Source organism: Magnolia sinica, chromosome 3 (assembly GCF_029962835.1).
Source record: "Magnolia sinica isolate HGM2019 chromosome 3, MsV1, whole genome shotgun sequence".
NCBI classification, from domain to species: Eukaryota; Viridiplantae; Streptophyta; class Magnoliopsida; order Magnoliales; family Magnoliaceae; genus Magnolia; species Magnolia sinica.
Window position 1 is genome coordinate 29,932,070 of NC_080575.1, and position 22,286 is coordinate 29,954,355.

Consider the following 22,286-nt stretch of genomic DNA (forward strand, 5'->3'; position numbering starts at 1 on the left):
CTAGAGAGTCTTAAGTAAGTTGAGCCCCCATCGGAAGACATTGAAGACCGAAGACTTGAAGCATCAAGGCCCGAAGGCAACAGGTAAACATGAGGTGCCTTGGTAAACCTAGCCTTAGACCCTTTAAATGCCAAAACAACCCACCTCTAGATGATTCTCTTAATAGAAAAATATTTAGACTCATCTATCTAAGCTTTGGATCCTTAATGAACATGTCGAGTTAGGCTTTTAAGATGTTCGGAGCTGTTGTAAACCAAACTGCCCAAAACAGCAAACTTCTGAGTGTTGTCAATCGAAGCTCTGATCGATCGATGGCACTCAAAAGCTTGAAAAACTTTTTTGCTCGATCGATCGAATGTGCCATTTCCTACCCATTTTATAGCCATTGGAACTCAACTTCTTTATAAATGGCAGTCGGACCATGAATATTTTGATTGGTTTTTTGTGCAAATAAAGCCTAGGTGATTCCACACTCTTAATCCCTCTTCTGGACTCTATACCAAAGAGTTTCATGCCAATCTTCGTGTGATTAATCACTCTAATGAGCATTCCAAGCTCCATTATGAAAATGTGGATGAACTCCCTTTTCTAGAGATTAGACACAAACCTAAAGGTAAATCCTTGACTAAATTCTCTAAAACACCCATCTAGGTGAATCCCCCACTAGGAACCAAATAAAACCATTAGTTATAGGAGATCCAACCCAACTCCCATTGCCTTGGTCACCTCATTGGAGCATCAAATGCAAGAGGCTTATTCAAGCACGAGAGAGCATTGAAGAAGCATCTCAAGAAGGCGCAACAACAAGGCTCAATCCGACCACCAAGGGTCATTTATTAGAGTCCATGTATACTCCTTCCTTGTGTAGGATTGAGTATCGAGTTTGTGTTTCAAACTCGAATAGGTTCTTGTGTAAGACCTAGGCTCTTGTGTAAGGCCGAATTCACCGGACACGGGTGCGTATGTGTTAATCTTCTGGGGAGCCTCCGGCAGGAATAAACGTAAGTCCTTAGATTAGGACCGAGGTTGTTGGTTAGCTGATAGAAAACCTACTGAGTCTCTGCAAGAGCCACCAATACAGGTCTGTACGTTAGTTAGATCCTTGTGTAAGGTTGTAAAGGTTAAAAGCGAACCTATTGAAAACTCCTAAGATGGTGAAATCTTGCACACTCAAGGAGAGTGCGTCCACCGAGAGTGGAGTAGGCAAGCAGCCAAACCACTCTACATAATAATGTTTGTGATTGTTAATGTTTGTGATTCTATTTATGCTTATGTGTTTAATTAGTTGAATTATATGAATGCTTGAATTGGATTGTATGCCAGACACTTAACTTGTAAGCACGCACAAGATCATTATCTCTAACACAGACTAGTTGCTCAATTAGTTGCATTAATTGTAGTATATGAGAATTGGACTATTATGCCTAAATTGTTCATAATTAATAAATTAGTTAATTAGGCAAAGATTTTTTAAATGGTCATACTCACCCCCCTCTAGGACATAACCGTAATTCTAAGTTCCACAAAGCTTCCACGTGCCGTGGTAGACAATCCACACAATTTCAAAATGGATACGAATTGTCTATAACCAGGGTTAGCATGGCCTAATGGAAAAGCACCATGTGCATGTGTCAAAGGTAGGACCCACAGTGAAAAGGGGAAAATGTCATTTCACCCAAAGAAATCTGTCTTTCATGGTGGGCCCATCCTTAACATGCGCATGTGGCACTTTTTCATTAGGCCATGTCAAGGTTATAGGAGATTCCTATAAATGTTACAAGCAAATCAAGTCTAGCGTGGGCCCACTAAGGGGTGTGTGTGTGTGTGTGTGTGTGAGCGTGGCATCCAACCTATCTAGCCAGGTCAGCCACCACTGTGAAAGTTGGACAACAAAAAAATCAAGCCGATCCAAGTGGGCCACAACGTGAATTTAGAGGTTTTGCCCTGGCGTTCTTCAACCCGAACGGCATCCTTGGTAACAATACAACCCTCTATCAATGATGAAGGCAGTTTTCTACTTGTCATGCTCGTGCATGCCGATCTGGTTGTACCCCAAGTATGCATTCATAAAGCTGAGTGTGTACCCGGCAGTACCATCTACCAACCAGTCGATCCTTAGGAGAGGAAAGTTATCTTTTGGGCAGGCTTTATTTAGGTCAGTACAATCCACGCAGACTTGCCATTTTCCGCTGGCTTTTTTCACTAGCACCACGTTGGCCAACTAGCAGAGATAATACACTTCCTCAATAAAGTCGGCCTCGAGGGGCTTACCGACTTCCTCATTGATCGTTCGTACCTTTCTGAATCAAATGCTCATCTTTTCTATCGAACAAGCTTGTGGTCAGGGTCTACATTGTCGATGAACTGCAGCTCTTGGATCTATTCCGGCCATATCCTGGTGAAACCGGGCAAACACATCGACATGTTCCCTCAACGGGTCGGCTATCTCCATGGTGTGTCATAAAGGCCGTTATGTAAAGGTAATGATGGCAGCCGTTACGTAAAGGTAACAGTGGCAACTGTTACACGTTAAGGGGTCGTAACGGTCGTAACAACCGTTATAGAAAAAAAATGACCTGTAATTGCCGTTAACGACATGTTACATATACTATAAAGGCCATAATAGCCCCGTAATGGCATATGACGGGACATATACATGTTTTTCATACTTTTAATCAACATTATGGGGCAGATAAACATTTTTCAGGGGTTTTTTCAATAAACCAAAAAAAAAAAAAGAGACCGTAACGGCCGTTACGGGCTGTAATAGCCATTATGCCCCGTATCGTAAAGGTAACGATGGTGGCCGTTACGGCCATCGTTACCGTTACGGAACACCTTGGCTATCTCTGCCTGGAGTTGTGGTTCAAGTAGTGATCTGACCTAGACAGTTTTAGAGGAGTTGGCCTCGAAGAGATGTATTGAGACGAGATCTTCCACAGGTAACCCTCACTCGGTGGTTTCTTCTTGAGGATCCAAGGAGGTGACCTTCATCACTTGTTGTTGTTGTGTCCTTGAAGGGTTGTCGAATAACATTGTCGAGCTTCGTACTGGTCACCCCGGACCTTGCCGACCCCATACTCGGTTGGGAACTTCATGGTGAGGTGATAGGTGGAGACCACAGCCCGCATGGCATTTAAGGATGGTCTACCCAGGTTTACAATGTACACTGAGGGGCAGTCTACCAACAAAAAGTCGACCATGATGGTGACCTGGCTGATGCCTTCCTCGGCCGTTATTGGCAGGAGAACACTTCCTTTCGAGGTCACGTTTTCCCCTGCAAACCTAAGCAAAGGAGTCTGCACAGGTCGCAGTCTCAATCTTCCAACTCCCATTTTGTTGAAGGCGGTCGTGAATAGGATGTCTGCCAAGCTTCCGGTGTCGAGCAAAATCCAATGCACCTTGTGGTTGGCAATGGTCATGGCGACCACATAGCTCATCATCATGGGGGTGTTGAATTCCTCGAGTGGCGACAGTGCTTGAGTCTACCCTGGCCTCTTTCTTGGGCCGCCCGGCAAGGTTTATCTGGCATTGTTCACAGGCATTGTTTAAGCTCTGGCATGAGCTCGACATGCGCGGTTCGAATTGCCACCTCCGGCGGGTCCACAAAAATGGTGCGTATTTCCCCGATGGCTTCGTTATCGGAATGTTCCTCACATTGCCCATGCTACGAGGTTGGTCGATCTTCTCTGCTTCTATCAACAAACTCGCGCAAGTATCCCCGTTAAATGAGGGATTCGATCTCCTCCTTGAGATCAAAACATTCAGATGTATTGTGGTTGTCATCCCGGTGAAAGTGGAAATGTTTCTTCATGTCTCTCTTTTCCAAGTCGGCCCGCATCTTGTTTGGCCATCTCAAAATTCTCCTCTAACCTCCTTGAGCACCTATTCTGGTGTGGTGTTCAGTGGGGTATACCAGCGAAATCGGCTCTCTAAGGCCCGATTAGCTCGAGGGACACTACTATGGTCGACGTCCTTCCTTTTAGGGCTCGCGTCGGGTCTCTCCTTACTTTCTTTCCTTCTTTTTTTTTCCTTTGTTGTCCTCACCTCGAGTGTTTCTGAGCGAGCTGAACAATTCCTCAGCATTAGAATACTTTTGGGCTCAGTTGAGGAGGTCGGCGAGAGTTGTCGGGGGGTTCTTGATGTAGGACGTGGCACAGAGACACGTGGCACAGAGACATTCCTAGCATGGTTGGACCAAAAGAAGGTGAACAGTAAATTGGCCGTAACTATTGATCCAAGTATCGTTACAGGGCAAACAACCTATCAATCTTTACTAAAACGGACCATTCGAGGTGAACCAACCCACAAGTGGGTCATATTTGTCCGTTTCGCCAGAAAATGCGCGCTTTCAGCTCAAAAATGAAAACTTAAGAAAAAATTGTTATTTTTAGTAATTCCAATTTTTGTAATATTTTCTTATTTTTAGAGTTTTAAGATTTTCTTCTTTTTAGAAATAACTTTTAATCATGATAGGACCCATTTAGCAAAAGTTTTTTTGGGATTTTTATTTTTAGAAATTAGGCTTTAGAAGTATTTTATTAGAATTAGAATTTTGCTATTTTCGGTAATTATGAATTTTGATTTTTTTCCTATATTAATGGTGTAACAGGGACAAACATTAAAATTATAAATCAATTTATTATGAATTTCTAGAATTATTTCTATTTTCTTATTTTCCTCGTGGATTCGAGGTATCTCTGTGAGGAGTCTAGAGTAGTTCCGTGGATTCGGAATAGTTATCCCCTTGAGGAAGACGATGCTCAACCTCATCACGTCCATCCATGCGTCAGTTTGGTATCAGAACAAGGATTTTTTCTCGAATCTATGGCTTCTAACGACAGGTCGGGCAACAATCCCATGGACAGTACTCCATGGAATTATCTTTTAACCACGGCGGCTTTCGAAGCGATGCAGCAAGAGAATCGGCAAGTCATGCAAAGGCTATAGGCTGTCATCAATCGCATGACGAAGGCCCTAGGGCAAGTCTGTGTTCGTGGCGATGATCCGTCCCCAACAGGTGTTGGAACTCCTAATCACACTTATCGCAGGACGGTGCCGGCAATGAACCACATGATCACTCCTGAGAAGGTGGGATCCAACGACATGATTCCACAACATCCTGGACGAGACATTGATCGGATGGATCGAACAGATCAAGAATTCAATATGAAAGTCAATCTTCCTAGTTTCAACGGCCAACACTACTTCAAGGGCTTCCTCGATTGGTTGCTTGAAGTCGAACGCTTCTTCTACTTACATGGACATCGTGGAAGAGAAGAAAGTTAAACTTGTCTTACAATTTGAAGGGCGGAGCTTCAGCTTGGTGGGAACAACTTCAACTCGAGTGGACGAGACAGGTGAAGGCGCCAATTCGCACGAGGTCGTTGATGAAGCAGTAGTTGTGCATGCGATTCTTCCCTCGAGATTACGATCAGGTATTATTCCAACAAACCAAAATTGTTCGCAGGATAGTCGATTAGTAAAGGGTTATGCAAAGAAATCTCATTATTTGTCATAGAGAGATGACCTCGTCAAAACAGAGTCGCGACAAGCCACAAGATTCATCAGCGGCGAACATGTGGCCCCTATGGGAATGAAGAACCAACCCAAGACTTCCAAAGTTGAGGGACAATCTCTCATAACCGAACAAGATTTGTTAAACAATCTGAGGAAAGAGGAGATGGATGCATTAGTTGAAAAAGAAAAATATATGGAGGCTGGGAACATCCCAGAGGATTTGAAACCAGTGGTGTGGGAGTTCAAGGCGATTGTGCTCAATGAACTCCCTAATAAATTACCTCCCATACGAGATATACAAAACCACATTGGTCTTGTCTTAGGGGCAAGTTTACCTAATTGCCCACCTTATCAGAAAGAATGTGAGATCTTGCAGGCACAAGTGAAGAAACTGATACATACTAGTCAAGTCGAGAGCATGAGTACATGTATTGTGTCAACTCAAGAACCTAATGCAAAGTACAAGAAAAAGGCCGATAAACATCGGCACCAGAAATTGTTTCAGTAATCAGTATCATGAGCGAAATCCCTCGAGTAACTCGAGGACGAGTTTTTTCAAGTGGAGGGGTCTGATGTAGGATGTGGCACAGGAACATTCCTAGCATGGTTGGACCAAAAGAAGGTGAACGAAAGACGGTGCTTGACCTCATCACATCCATCCCTGCATCAGTTCTTCCCAGTCAAGAAAAGGAAACTTCCTCATTTGAGTCCGGCCATCATGGTTGTGAGACCCACTTGGTCAGAATGACCATCTACCTAGACCGTTTCGACATTAAACCGGATGATGTAATCTTTCAGTAACTCGTCCTCCTTCTGTGTTACCATAAGGAGGTGAGTTGAAGGTTTCCTTATGTCTTTACCCCTAATAAATTGGGTGGTAAAGGCCCTGCTAAGTTGGGCAAATGAGCTTATGGATTTTGGCTTCAAGTGTCTGTACCACTTTCGGGCCGCTCCAGTCAGCGTCAGGGAGAACGCCCTGCACATCACGAGTCCAGATGCACCATGGAGTTCCATCCATGCCCTAACGGATTCCAAATGTTGGGTTGGGTCTCCCGAGCCTGAGTAAGGGGAAATTTGGGGCATCCGAAACCTGGGCGGCAGCTGTGCTCGCATGATGTCATCTGTGAATGGTGGCTCAGTCTGCTCAAGAAGGGCATCGACAGAGGCCGGAGCCTTTGCACGGCAGGCCTGCTATATATCACCGAGCTGATCCTGGATTTCTTCAATTTCCGCCTCCTAAGGGACCTCATTTTCAGCCATGATTTCCAAAGCCTTTCCCCAAGCTTGTCTCCTTTGGTCTTACATGTGGCGCAGATCGAACTCGGCAAGCTCGGTGGCTCTCGGGGTTTGTGTCGGGGCGAGAATACTCCCCATAGGTCGGGCCTTCGTTGGGCGAGGCTCAGGGCGTGATGGTATTGGGCAGGATTGCTTAATCGCTACCTCCACCTCTTCTTGTTGGTTAGCAGGGGATCAGTGCTCCCTTTCTAGCAGCCTCATGATACGGTCGACGTTGCCGATCAGGCTCCTACTTGATTCTCAAGGGATATGAGTCGGCTTCCCCGGTTCTAAGATCTTTGCACCACTGCTTGCGAGGGTAACTAGGACTGGGGGGGGCGATTGCGAGGCCTAAGCATTCTTAGGATGCTCCCATGAGCAGATTCAGCCATAACCGGTGCTTTACCCTTCTTGGCCATCAAGGGGAAGGAAGGGGAATAGCAACTTGCACTAGAGTTTATGAGAACTTGGCTTTACTGTCGTTCTCACAGACGGTGCCAATTTGTTATCGCCAAAATCTAGGTGAACAGGTGTTGAATGGTCCCGAAGACGAGTTCACCAGTGTACCTACGAAGACAAGATGAAAAAGACAGCGGGGGTGCCGATCACGACTGTAGACCCTTCGATGCCTGAGTAAGGTGGGTAAGTTTGGGATGAAAAAGGCTCGAGCTAAGGTTTTTGTTCCTTACCGCTATTTGATCGCAATGGGGATACTTATAGGGTCCATCAGGCGGTGTCAAGATCTGTGTATCTAGTGGGATTCGCGGGACTTGCTAGAACCACTAGAAAATCTTATCCGAATACGAATCTTCCCTCGAATTAATAGTTGAGCCCGCCTTGGCCGACATGATCTTCGAGTGGAATCATATTGAATTTGTTCTCTTAATTCGAGGCAAGATTTTCTCCAAGATCCTCGCCCCGCCCTAGCTATAGTTGATCAGCTCAGCTCGGGAGATGGCTCTTACATCCAAGCTCTGCCCTTAGGCTATAATCTTTATTGTGGAATTGACAGATCGTTTATGCATCAATAATGGAGATTCAACACTTTAATCTTAAAAGCGTACCTGATTGGGAAGACATTCCAGATGGCGCGCGCGTTATCACCGAGGGATGCTAGGTCTTCCGCACCTCACACCTCTAAAAGAACCTTCAATGGGACTAAGGTTTTCTCTCATATGTGGGTGGGGGGACCAAGACATCTATTTATAGGAAAGATGGCTAGAGAAGCTTACCCATCACATTTCTCTCATCTAGGGTCTCCACACCGTAGGTTTCCATATCTGGTTTAATAACCGTGTATAGGGACCACGGTTCAAGCGTCCCACCTCAAACCTATTTGCAATGATCACAACTGTAGTGGGGCCTACTAAATCGCTCGATCTGAATAATCCAATGGTCGGATCTAAACCGATGATCATGTGTGACCCACCTAATAAGAGTCTTACATTCTCTCGCTTGGGCTACACTGATCTCCGAAAGAAAACAAAAAAATAAATATTTTTTATTTGTGAAAAACAATTTTATAAAACGCATTTGCTTTTGAAAGTTCTTAATAGGCGCCCTACTAAATTTCAAAACAATACCGTTGGATAATTATGGGCAACGCTTGTCAGATCCGGTACATCAAGACTATTGACACTGGATCATAGTAGTCAACACAACATTTATACTTTTCGAAGTGTGCCGAATCACGGTCACGAATACCAATAGCCTTAACGACACGGATCAAGGATATGGGATGTGGTATGAAGATTACACATCAAATGTGATCATACATGTCTATCTTTCAAGTGATCCTTCTAAACGTGACTCCAAGACAAACCAAAGCCATGCTCACTCAAAACTGAATGTGCACACTGAAGGAGAAACAAGATATAAACTGAATAATAGAATCATCAATGCATATAAAAGAAATCTCTAAAATGTTTGTACATAATTGGATCAAAAAACTGAAAACTCCCACTATTTGACATCCTTGGGATCTACAACTCCCATAGACATCACATGTTTCTTAATGAGCATGATAGGAAGGCCTTTAATGAGAGGATCCGCTATCATCTTCCTCGTGCCGATGAATTCTATAGACACCTGACGATTCTGAACTCTCTCATTCACAACAAGGTACTTAGTGTCAATATGCTTAGACCTCGAGGAATGCTTTTTGTTGTTTGAGAAGTTAACTGTAGCTAAACTATCACAATAGATTTTCAATGGTTGTGGGATCATCTACACAATCCGTAAACCAAAGAAAAAACTTTGAAGCCAGATTACTTGATTCGTGGCTTCATGACAAGGTACATATTCTGCTTCCATGGTAGAAGATGCCGTAATCAACTATTTCACTCTTCCATGATACGACTCCACTAACCATCATGAATACATAACCCAAGGTGGACTTCTTGATGTCGAGACAGCCCGCAAAATCTGCATCTGTATATCCAACCAGCTCCAAATGGTCGGATCTCTTATACGTGAGTGCAAAGTCCTTTGTCCTTTGCAGGTAGCACAACACTTTCTTAACAATTATCTAATGGTTCATCCCTGGATTGCTAAGGTACATGCCCAACATTCCAACCACAAAAGTAATATCCAGACGCGTACAGACCTGAGTATACATGATGCTCCCTACTGCTGATACATACGGAATATCTTTCATCTTGTCCTTTTCTAGGTAATTCTTGGGACACTGAATTAGCCAAACATGTCACCTTCTACAATAGGTGCTTGGCCAGGAACCTTTCGAGAACCATATCAATATAAGCCCTCTGCGACAGGCCAAGCAGTCCACGTGATCTATCCCAGCTAATCTGAATGCCGATAACGAATGATGTATCACCAAGATTTTTCATCTCAAAGTTTTGAGGTTCAAATTTCCTAGTCTTATGCAACAATCCAATATCACACTAGCCAACAAAATGTCATCAACATACAAGATTAAAATAATAAACTTGCTCCCACTAGCTTTCACATATATACACTCATCTGCAGTATTTTCAATGAAACCATATGAGGAAATGACTTCATGAAACTTTAGGTACCACTATCATGATGCCAGTTTCAACCCATAAATGGACTTCTTAAGCCTGCAGACCAGATGTTCTGAGCCTTTAGCTTTGATACCTTCTGATTGCAACATATATATGTTCTCACTTAGGTCTCCATTGAGAAATGCAATTTTCACGTCCATTTAATGTAGCTCTAAATCCATACGAGTCACAAGAGCCATAATGATCCTAAAGGAGTCTTTCTTAGTGACAGGTGAGAAAGTCTCCTTAAAGTTAATGCCCTCACGTTGACTGAAACCCTTTGCAACTAGTCTGGCTTTATGCCTTTCGATATTGCCCTTAGAGTGATGTTTAGTTTTGAATACTAGAGGTGCACATCGAACCGGTAGAACCGTGAAACCAAACCAGAACCGACCAAACGGTCTGGCTTGGTCTGGTTTCTAGAGTGCACCGGTTCCGGTTCCAGTTCCAAAAAATAAAGAACCAATTACATTGGTTTGGTTCTCAGTTTGAGGGTATGTAGAACTGAACCGGGGATCCGAACCACGGAACTGAACTAGGAACCAAACTATTTAAAACAAAAAAACCTAAGTCCCTAACCCCTATTCACGCTAACCCGACCCTGCTGCGGTTGCCCTCTCTCTCTCTCTCTCTCTCTCTCTCTCTCTCTCTCTCTCTCTCAAGTTCTCTCTCTCGCTGGTCCCAATTGGGCTAGATTATAAAAAGCCTATAACCATGGAACCAATTCGGAACCGAACCGGTTTTAACGATCCAGTTCTGGTTCGGTTCTAGGGTGCTAACAATCCAGTTCCGATTCTAAAAATCCTAGAACCATTAGGAACGGTTCGGTTCCGATTTCACCCCAAAACCAGACCGAACCGACCCGTGTGCACCCCTATTGAATACCCATTTACCACCAATCGGCCTAATCCCTTAAGGTAATTCAACAAGGTCTCAAACTTTGTTATCCCTCCGATTTCAATTCATCCTTCATGGCATCAAACCAATGAGAAGAATTCGCACTTTGTTCAACTTGTGAAAAAAAAAATACAGGATCTTTTTCAGCCCCAATGTCAAATTTATGCTCCTGCAGATAAACGATATAATCATTTGGAATCGCAAATCTTCTATGTGATCATCTTAAAGGCTCATTATTCTAAATTGAATTTTCTATTTCCTCATTAGTGGGTCATATTTGAGGCACTAAATGGTCATCCATAGGAATCTCAGGGTACATTGTTGGACGAACAACCATACTACTATGAACAATTGTGGTAGGAATCACAATCCGCTCTTCCTCAAAGACGATGTTTCTTAAGTTTGAGCTCATACTATCTTCAGTATTCTCAATAAACCTAGCATTCGCAGTCTCAATGACTCTCATGGAATATGATAGACAATAAAATCTGAATCCTTTGAATATTTCTGGATATCCAATAAAGAAGCAACTAACCGTTCTAGAGTGAAGCTTTCTTTCATGCTGGTTAATACAGTTTGGCTTTTGTAAGGACAACCTCATACATGAAAGTATCATAAACTATGTTTTCGCCCTGTTCACAATTCATATAGAGTTTTCATTACAACCTTACTTGGGACTCTATTAAGGATATTTATAGCTGTTTTCAACACATCACCCCACAAAGATTCTGTCCACATTGAATTACTAATCATAAACCGCACCATGTCCTTTAGGGTGCAATTACGCCTTTCTGCTATACTATTCTGCTCTGGAGTATCAAGCATGATATATTGTGCGACGATGCCACAATTTTATAGGTATCTAGCAAATGGCCTTGGATTACGTCCAGATTCATAATACATTCCGTAGTACTCACCACCACAGTCGGATTTGACAACTTTGATCCTTTTATCAAGTTGACTCTCGACTTCGGCCTTATAGATCTTAAATGTATCCAAGGCATCTGATTTGTCGTTAATAAGGTACAAGTACCCATAACAAGAGTAATCGTATATGAAAGTGATAAAATACTTCTACCCATTCTAAGATATTATAGGGAACGGTCCATGAATGTCTGTACGAATAACTTTCAAGAGTCCTACGCTCCTAGTGGCACCATTTTTCTTGTTTCTAGTCTATTTACCTTTGATGCAATCTATACAGACTCCAAGGTCTAAGAAGTCTAGATAGTGAAGAATTCTTTCACGCACAAGTCTTTTCAATCTCTCACGAGAGATATACCCTAATCGTCGATGCCACAGCATGGAGGAATTTTCAGTCTAAACTTTGATGCCTTCAGCGTTTCCATGTGAGGAGCTAATGTTGTAGATATGTGAAACATCCAAATCTAGCTTATAAAGGTTATTAACTAAAGTGCCAAAACCAATCACAACTGAATCATAAAAAACACTCAATTTTTTATTTTCAAAATTTAAACTCATAACCATACTTGTCTAAACGAGAAATGAAAACCAAATTGCGCCTTATAGAAGGCACACAAACCGTATCTACTAGATCAATAAAGTGTCTTGACGATAACCTAAGCCTACAAACTTCAATAGCTTCCACGTCTACTCTAATTTTGTTCCCCATATAGACCGATCTTTCTGCATCAGTTGGTGTCCAGCTTTGGAGCATATCCTGCATGAAATTACATATGTGAATAGTTGCACCAGAGTTTATCCACCAGGAGTCTGTGGACATATCAGCTAAATTAGATTCAAAACGAACTAAAACTTAATTCTTACCCTTAGAAACGAGTCATTCTTTAAATTATGTGCAATCATTCTTTTGATGACCAAGCTTCTTGTAGAAGCAATCATCTTTAGAACCTTGTTTTTTTTTTCTTTTTCCCTCAGATTTAGGCCGATTGCCACATGCAAGACCCGCGGAATGCTTTCCTGAATTATGCTTCCTTTTCTTATTCTCCTTTCGTCCTTGACCAAATGTCACTAGGTGTACTCTATCTTGCTCAAACTTATGAGTCTCTTTTCCTCCTAAATGCACTGAGATATTAGTTCGTTTAATGTTCACTTTTCCTTTTAGGTGTTATAGCTTATTTGGAATTGACCAAACTATGGAGGAAGCGAGTTCATAACCAAGAAAACCAAGAGTTCATCCTCAATCTTAAGGCCCAATGCTCGGATTTTGGCCGCTACATCGGACAATCCACCAATGTACTCTCCGATATTTCCTTGATGGTTATAAGTGGCTTAAGTCAGCTTATGCAAAAGCGAACTCAGTTCAACTTTATCCGACTTCATGAATCGGTTTCCTATTTCAGTCAGGAACTCTTTAGCTTTCTCAGTGTTGGGCATGACACTCTACATGGTCTCAGAAATCGAGTTTTTTATGATTTTGAGACACATCTTATTTGACTTGGTCCAGGCCTTGTAGTAAGTCTTTTATGAATCCGTACTAAAGTCAAATGGAATGAGAGGATCAGTTTCCTCCAAGGCCAAATCCAAGTCTATGCAGCTTAGGACTATTTCAACAAACGACTTTCATTTTTGATAGTTGGACCCAGTAAGCAAAGGTATAGAGTTGAATTAGTTTAGAACATTGGAAACAGTCATAGCTGGGCATACAAAGCATAACAGTCACATTAATAAATAAACAAGTCCCACATAATATTACATGAATGTAAACCACAAACATTATGCATGTATTAACATTCGATTCATTTGGGCCTTGCAAGCAGCAACCCCAAAATCAATCGAATGTTAATACATGCATAATGTTAGTGGTTTACATTCATGTAATATTATGGTGAGACTTGTTTATTTACTAATGTGATTGTTATGCCTTATATGTCCAGCTATAACTATTTCCAATGTTCCAAACCAATTCAACTCTATACCTTTGCTTACTGGGTCCAACTATCAAAAATGAAAGTCGTCTGTTGAAATAGTCCTAAGCTGCATAGACTTGGATTTGGCCTTGGAGGAAACTGATCCTCTCATTCCATTTGACTTTAGTACGGATTCATAAAAGACTTACTACAAAGCCTGGACCAAGTCAAATAAGATGTGTCTCAAAATCATAAAGAACTCGATTTCTGAGACCATGTAGAGTGTCATGCCCAACACTGAGAAAGCTAAAGAGTTCCTGACCGAAATAGGAAACCAATTCATGAAATCGGATAAAGTTGAACTGAGTTCGCTTTTGCATAAGCTGACTTAAGCCACTTATAACAATCAAGGAAATATCGGAGAGTACATCGGTGGATTGTCCGATGTAGTGGCCAAAATCTGTGCAGTAGGCCTTAAGATTGAGGATGAACTCCTAGTTTTCTTGGTTTTGAACTCCCTACCTCCATAGTTCGGTCAATTCCAAATCAGCTATAACACCCAAAAGGAAAGGTGGACATTGAACGATCTGATATCTCAGTGTGCTCAGGAGGAAGAGGGAGTCATAAGATTGAGCAAGACACAGACTTCTACAAGAATCATGGTTATCAAAAGAATGATTGCGCACAATTTAAAGAATGGCTCATTTCTAAGGATAAGAATCAAGTTTTAGTCTGTTTTAAACCTAATTTAGCTGATATGTCCACAGACTCCCGGTGGATAGACTTTGGTACAACTATTCACATATGTAATTCCATGCAGGATACGCCCCAAAGTCGGACACCAACTAATGCAGAAAGATCAATCTATATGAGGAACAATATTAGAGTAGACGTGGAAGCTATTGGAGTCTGTAAGCTTAGGTTATCGTCAAGACACTTTCTTGATCTAGTAGATATTGTTTGTGTGCATTATATAAGGCGCAATTTGGTTTCCATTTCTCGTTTAGACAAGTAAGGTTATGAGTTTAAATTTGAAAATGAAAATTTGAATATTTTTTATAATTTAGTTGTGATTGGTTTTAGCACTTTAGTTAATAACCTTTATCAACTAGATTTGAATGTTTCACATGTCTACAGCATTAACTCCTCACATGGAAACACCAAAAGCATCAAGCGAAGTTTGGACTGTGAGAATTCCTCCATGTTGTGGCACAGGCGATTAGGCCACATCTCTCGCGAGATATTGGAAAGACTTGTGCATGAGGGAATTCTTCACTCTCTAAACTTCTTAGACTTTGGGGTCTGCATAGATTGCATTAAAGGTAAACAAACTAGAAACAGGAAAAAGGGTGTCACTAGGAGCGTAGGATTCTCAGAAATGATTCATACAAGCATATGCAAACCGTTCCGTACAGCATCTGGAATAAGCATAAGTATTTTATCACTTTCATAGACGACTACTCTAATTATGAGTATTTATACTTTATTAACGGCAAATCAGATGCCCTGGATACATTTAAGATCTATAAGGCTGAAGTCGAGAATCAACTCGATAGAAGGATCAAAGTCGTCAGATACGATTGTGGTGGTGAGTACTACGGAAGGTATGACAAATCTGGGCATAATCCAGGGCCATTCGCTAGATACCTACAAGATTGTGGCATCATCTATGTATCGATAATGGAGATTCAACGTTTTAATCTTAAAGGCATACCTGATTGGGAAGACATTCCCGATGTGTGATATCGCCGAGGGATGATAGATCTTCCGCACCTCACACTTCTATGAGAACCATAAATGGGACTAGGGTTTTCTCTCGTATGTGGGTGAAGGGGACCAAGACATGTATTTATAGGAAAGAAGGCTAGAGAAGCTTACCCATCACACTTCTCTCCTCTAGGGTCTCCACACTATAGGTTTCCATATCCGGCTTAATAACCGTGTATAGGGACCACGGTTCAAGCATCCCACCTCAAATCTATTTGCAATGATCACAATTGTAGTGCGGCCCACTGAATCACTTGATCTGAATAATTCAACAGTCAAATCTAAACTGATGATCATGTGTGGCCCACCTGATAAGAGTCTTACCTAGGCAGCTCAGCTCGGGTAGACTCGGAGACCGATCTCTCTGTCGGAAGAATTATTAACCGTATCCTCCGAGCTCTTCCTTGTGGTCAGTCACAATTTTCCGTGCAGTGGACCAGTTCGGTTTCCCCGTGACAATCCTAATTGGGGAAGGAAATATCGCCAACATGGAGAAGCAAATTTCAATGATTTTTACGGCAAATGAAAGATGAGATCGATTTCAGCCTAATACTCTAAAAATTCGCCAGGGATTCATTTTCTCGCACGTATTTCTATGCAAATTTCGAAAAAGAAAATTAAAATAAATAAAAGAAAGGAGTTCAAATCACCGCATGAACAGAAGATAATTGCAAGGAAATACAAAGAAACGAGGAAATTCCAAGAGAGTACAGGCCTGTTGTGATTTCTAGAGCAAGAAAAGTTCCTAACATCGATTTGTATAAAAAGGGGTATTACAGTAATTTCTAACGCAAATGAGGAATAAAGAGAAGCTAAGATGGAAGACATTACCGTTCGTGAGTTGAAGGTTCTTGAATTGCTTGGCGTTTTCCCGATCTTTTCCTACGATTCTCTGGAATTTCGGTTTTTTCTTCCCTCTCTCTCCCTCAATCTGGCGATGGCGAGTTGCACGCCTCGCGTTGACACCCGCGTTGAGTAATGAGCGGATTAGGTGTTACCCGCGCAACACCGGAGTGGGTGTTTCCCTGACCATTGGGCCCAGATTAATGAGATTTTTTTGTATATCCACGCCGTCCATCAGTTTTTCCAGATTATTTTATGTGTGAAAATAAATATATAGTAGATCCAACTCTTAGGTGGACCATTCCATAGGTTACAGTTCTGATTGACTATTAAAAATATTTTTACGGCTACAAAAGGATTGGATCAAGATGATAAATGCTTTTTCCCTTCATCCAGATCTTTGTGACCTTATCAACATGTTGTATTTCAAATAAACATTCGATTCGGCTCTAGAAATATTTTAATGGTTGTCTTTCAAAGAATACTGTTTCCTGTAATATGTTGAACAATAGATTTTTTTTATCTCCTTAATATGTAGAAGCATACCCTTAAATGATCCTGAAAAACGGATGGACGGTGTGGATATATAAAAATTACATCAAGGTGGGCCCCACAGTAAGGGAAACATCGAATACGGTGTTACCCGGATAACACCTAATGCGCAGTCAGTTGGGTAACGCTACGGTGATTCGCCGTATTGGAGAGACACGTGTCCCTTCCTCCCAGCATGGGTAACACAGTCTCCATAGGGTCCACCATCACGTATATGGAACATCCAATCCGTCCATCAAGTCAGAAAGCCTATTTGAAGTGGTAATCCAGAATAAAAATGGTGATCCAATACTCAAGTGAGCAACACCATTTGCAAACGTAGGGATGGAGACATTCGCCGTTGAAATCTTTCCGGGACTTACTGTAATGTTTATATGACATCCAACCCGTTTATAAGACGATTACAGAGGGGTGCGTCCTAGCCAACTATTCCCTGTTCCCTGTGGTGTGGCCCACTTACGATGAGGCTGATTGTCCGGCTTAGTTCCTAAAGTGAGATGTATCACGTGATAGAAGTATCAGCTCTCACACATATATCATGGTGGTCCCACGAAAATTGATGGGAGGATAGGACACGTGTGTCTGTTTTATGGCAAATGGCATATGAGAGATTCTTAGCATTATTCGATACATGGATACCTACCAGGCTTGCTTATTTTATAAGGTAGGGCAAACGACACGACGTCCATGAAATCCTCCCCGTCCGTCAGTTTCACCACTCTTTTGCCTTGATCACATAAAATCATGTTGATTCAACACTTGGTTGGGTCACCTGTTAATTTATAATCTGAGTCCTCACCATGGTGGGCATTGCATAAAATTAACGGTGAGAGTACCATCCAACCGTTTTTTTTATGGTGTGGCCCACCTGGATAATTATTATTTTCAGTTTTGATGGTGAATGTGAAGCATACCTGCTGGATAGCGTGGATCTTATGAAAGTTTCACCACCCAAGTGGTTGTCTTTTTAAGGGGCATTTGATCATAAGTTAGTTTGAATAAGCTACCTATGCTGAAAGTTGCTTATTTTGGGCTTTTACTTATTAATATCTTTGGCAAACAATGTAATTATAAGTATATTTGGTTTCCAATATCATAAGTAATTATTTCTTGAGTCTGTTTGGTGCCCTTATTACCACCATGGATCATTTGCGGCTAACATTTGACGTGGACCATTCATTGTGTGGGCCCTACCTTTGATGCAGACCATCCATCATGCTGGGGTGACCTTGGATGTGGGCCATTCATCAGACCTTTAATGTGCGTAACTCATTATGTAAGGCCCACTTTTGATGTTGGCCATCCATCAAGTGGGCCCAATCATCAATGTTATTGTTCATCATGTGGAGCTCACCTTCACTATCCATTGCCCATCATGAGAAGCCCACATTTGATGCGGACTATCCATCATGTGGGCCCCACCTCTGATGTGGGTTGTCCATCATGTAGGGCCGCCTTGCATATGGGCCACTCATTATTAGCCTTGACCTTTGATTTGAACCGTCCATCGTGTGGGGTGTACCTTCATGTGAATCACCCATCATGTGGGGCCCATCATTATTAATTGCCTATCATGTGGAGTCTGCCTTTAATGTGAACTATCCATCATGTGGGCCCCACCTTCAATGTGGGTCACCTATCATGCAGGCTTGCCTTTGATGTGGTTCATTCATCAATAGAGGCCGATCTTTGATGTGGACCGTCCATCATATGGGGCCACCTCAATCTAGGCCATCCATCATGTGGGGCCCAGCTTCAATATCCAATGCCGATCATGTGGAGCCCACCGTTAACATGGACCATCCATCATCTAGGCCCCACCTTTGAAGTGGGTCGTCCATCATGCCAACCCACTTTAGATGTGGGCTTTTTATCTTTATCAGTGGAGCGTTGATGTGGACCATCCATGTGTGGGCCCCCATTAATATGGGGCCATCCATCATGTGGGGCCCACCTTCAATACAAGCCATCCATCGTGTGAGCCCCACCTTCAATGTGGATAGTCCGCCATCTAGGGCCTCTCATGAAATGGACTAGGAGGGAGGGTTTGCTTTGGCATGGCCTGGATAGAGAGGTAGAAAAGTTATTGCTTAAAAAATTATAAAAAAATCTTTAATAAAAAAATTTTTAAAAAGTCAAAAATCTTTATTAAGATAACTAGATAAGTAGCTTTTAGAGATAAGTTACCTTTACAATAATGCCCACCAAACTAACTTTAAGTAAATGAAAAAGCGTACATAATTACTTAACATAAGTTAAAAAGTAACTTATTTGGTGGTATCCAATGGCCATTTAGAAAACACCCAATAAGTTATTTTTTCTACTTACACCGGTAGATAAGTAACTTATTTTGATAATTAAGTTTGGATAAAGATCAATTCTAAGCGACTTTTTTACTTAATTTTACTTAATCACTTTAGCTTAATAAGTATAAACTAAGATAAGCTATTTGAAGCATAAGTAACTTATCTTAAGGGCTTGTTTGGGGGCGTGGATTTGGAACCTCATAGATTTGGAATCCTCCCATTGTGTTTGGCACCCTGGATTCAGAATCCGTTGTAATCCAAAAATAGTCATGCCTAGTATATTTACAGGATTTGAATTTAATTACTAAATCAACTTTAATATTTTTAATTAGTGTACATATGTAATGTTTGATACAATGGTTGTAATAAACCTTTGAAATATATATTTTGATTGAAAATGATGAAATTCCAAGTCTTAGATGGGCCACAAGCATATGATGACATCTGAGTGACTAACTTGATTTACATGGACAAAGTGTGGACGGCACAGTTTATCATATTAAAGTAATTATAGTGATGCAATTGATAATTTGATTGTTTTGGGATATCATGAATGGATCATATGCCCAATAGATTAGTAGCCTAGCGAACGCACATGTTACACACGCAACTCTTGGAGGAATTTTAGATGTAATCCAAGCTTCCATTTTGGATTTCAAACCCCCTTTTTGAGTAGATTTGAAATCCTAGTTACTTTATGGTGCCAAACATATCAAGAGATTTGAAATCCCCCCAAATCCATGGTACTAAATGATCCCTAAGTAACTTAAGATCTAAATGCCCTCTTAGTGAAAATAACCTAGCGAGTGACCAGACGTTGTTACCTATGGTGTGGCCCACTTAAGATGAGCCTAATTGTTGGTCTTAGTTCCTAAAGTGGGATGTATCATGTGATGGAAGGATTGGCTCTCACATAGGCATCATGGTGGCCCCACGGAAATTGCTAGAAGGAGAGGAAACATGTCTTTGCATTATGGCCAATGGCATCAGTGAGATTCTCAACATTATTCGACACATGGGTACCCACCAAGCTTATTTTATAATGTGGAGAAGACGACCCAACATCCACGAAATCCTCCCCGTTTGTCAACTACACTCCTTTTTGCCTTGATCACAGAAAATCATGTTGATTCAACACTTAGGTGGGCCACCCCTTATCTTATAACCTAAGTCCTCACCATAGTGGGCGCTGCATAATATTAATGGTGAGAGTACCATCCAATCGTTTCTTATGGTGTCACCCACTTTGGATCATTATGATTTTTTGTTTCATGGTTAATATGAAGCATACTTATTGGACGGAGTGGATATGATGATGTTGTACCCTATTTATGGCCATTCTGGGGAAAGCCAATAGGAGGGGGGTATGTGGCAATGCATAAGAAATATGTGGATAAAAAATCTTCAAGATAGTTAGAGCATTTTTTACGGAAACATAGCTGGCGTAAATCCAGTTTTACACATCAATGGATGGTCGATGGAATAATATGGTCGAGTTATCTAAAAGTTTAATGAATAAAGAGAGAAATGCAATTGAGCAATTCGAGATTCGAAATGCGATTGAGAGAAATAAACTTTGGCCGATAAAAGAGGAACAATCACATAAGGGAAACTTAACAAAAGAAAGATCTAAAGAAAGGCTTTTCAACTACTATAACCATTGCAGTAATGGAAGAAAGATCTAAAAAAACAAGCTGCAACGAAACTATATAAATAGGAGATGAATTTAATAGAACAACAATAGTCTCACACCAATCAAACCAAACAAATCTGTCAATTTACTTTATCTCAGTTTATCATGAGAGTAGCGATAATCTAGTAGTGGTAATTTATAGCTGTAATGTTTAGTTGTAATCCAAATCTACACTTATACACTGGATTCGTCATTTATCTAATATACATAGTTCTTTCAAGAGACGCATTCTTTTTATCACTCCCAGTGACCGATTGTAAGTCTTTTTCTTTTATTTGATTACACTGGTATTATGAAAAAACCCTTTATTGTGGAAGACATAAAGTAAACCATCTTTGGAGGAAGAACCCTATCCTTCGATTATCGCCCGATCATTATAAAATTATACAAATGGCTGAGTAAGCGACCGATTTTCACAAAATCTGGTTATATATGTTCATATTAGACGTATATGCTTATTTCGACGCCTGGGGCAAAAGTTGATTGCTTTGGATAGAGCCGCTTTATCGATTCTGGCACGCCTGAGCACATTATTCGTGACAGGAAACAAATCGGAGCATGAATAGATGAAAGTTCCACCACCCACATGGTTATCATTTAGTGAAACCAACCAAGCGAGTGACCAAGCATAAGGTATGCTAGCACTTCAATTCATTAAGAATGGATGCATGCGAGTTACTTGATACTTTGGCAGAGTAGAACGCTTAATACACAGGCACTCGGGAATTCTATACTTTGGAAAATATTTAAATCAAATTTAAATAGAAGAAACTGTGGAAATTCTTGTATTTAAGTCACAAGTCCAATTTAGAATTTTTGGAAAATTTCAAACCTCTAATCAAAACACTTAATTTTTCTATACAGAACAATTGAATATTCTTTATTTTAACCATCCAATGAATGCCCACCAATCTGACTTTCTGATAATCAAATAAGCCTAGTTTTTTTTTATCTACAATACATCTAATCTAAGATGCATACTTTGGACAGTTTATTTTGACTAATTTGAATGGCACGTATTAAATTTCTAAGTAATTTGTACGTGCTCTTATATCACCTATCATGCTCTACCTCACATGTTCGATTTTTCTCATGTTTAAAATACAAACCCCCTGCGTGAGCGTCTCATGAAGCCCATTCTTAAAATCTCTTCTACCCCTGGGTTGCATTTGTCGCGAAGCATTAAAACACTAGAAAAGGTGGTCCACACTGAGAAGAGATCGCCTCATGGTAAAATCATGTGATGGGACTGTTTATACTCAACCTAACACCATCAAAATGGCTAGGAAGCCACCACTTGGTGGCACTGTCATCAGAAGATTATCACGAAATTTCTACGACTCATGCGATCGGCTGAAGGAAATCACGAAGAGAAAGCAAGACCTCTTTGAGTTACGCGTGTGGAAGGCACAAGCATACCAATGTCACCATGGGCACGTGGCATATACTATTAGCCATAACTCTTGCAATGACTTAAAAAGCGCACACGATGCTAAGTGGATATTTACTTCCAAACTCATGGCAAATCGTAATTGATTGAATAAATATTGACAACTAGAAGATCATACAAAAATTC

The 22,286-nt window shown here is 41.2% G+C and overlaps 1 protein-coding gene across 2 annotated transcripts in view; it reads right to left on the bottom strand.

Moving 5' to 3' along the window:
- LOC131239766 (uncharacterized) overlaps positions 1–16,244 on the bottom strand; it is a 34,204-nt gene extending 17,960 nt beyond the window's left edge. Inside the window, exon 1 of one of the 2 annotated variants that reach the window (XM_058237626.1) lies at positions 16,148–16,244. The gene's annotated coding sequence lies outside the window, so the exon portion shown is untranslated. The remainder of the gene's footprint in view (positions 1–16,147) is intronic. The other variant, XM_058237628.1, reaches the window with a different exon arrangement.
- Positions 16,245–22,286: the final 6,042 nt, after the last annotated feature.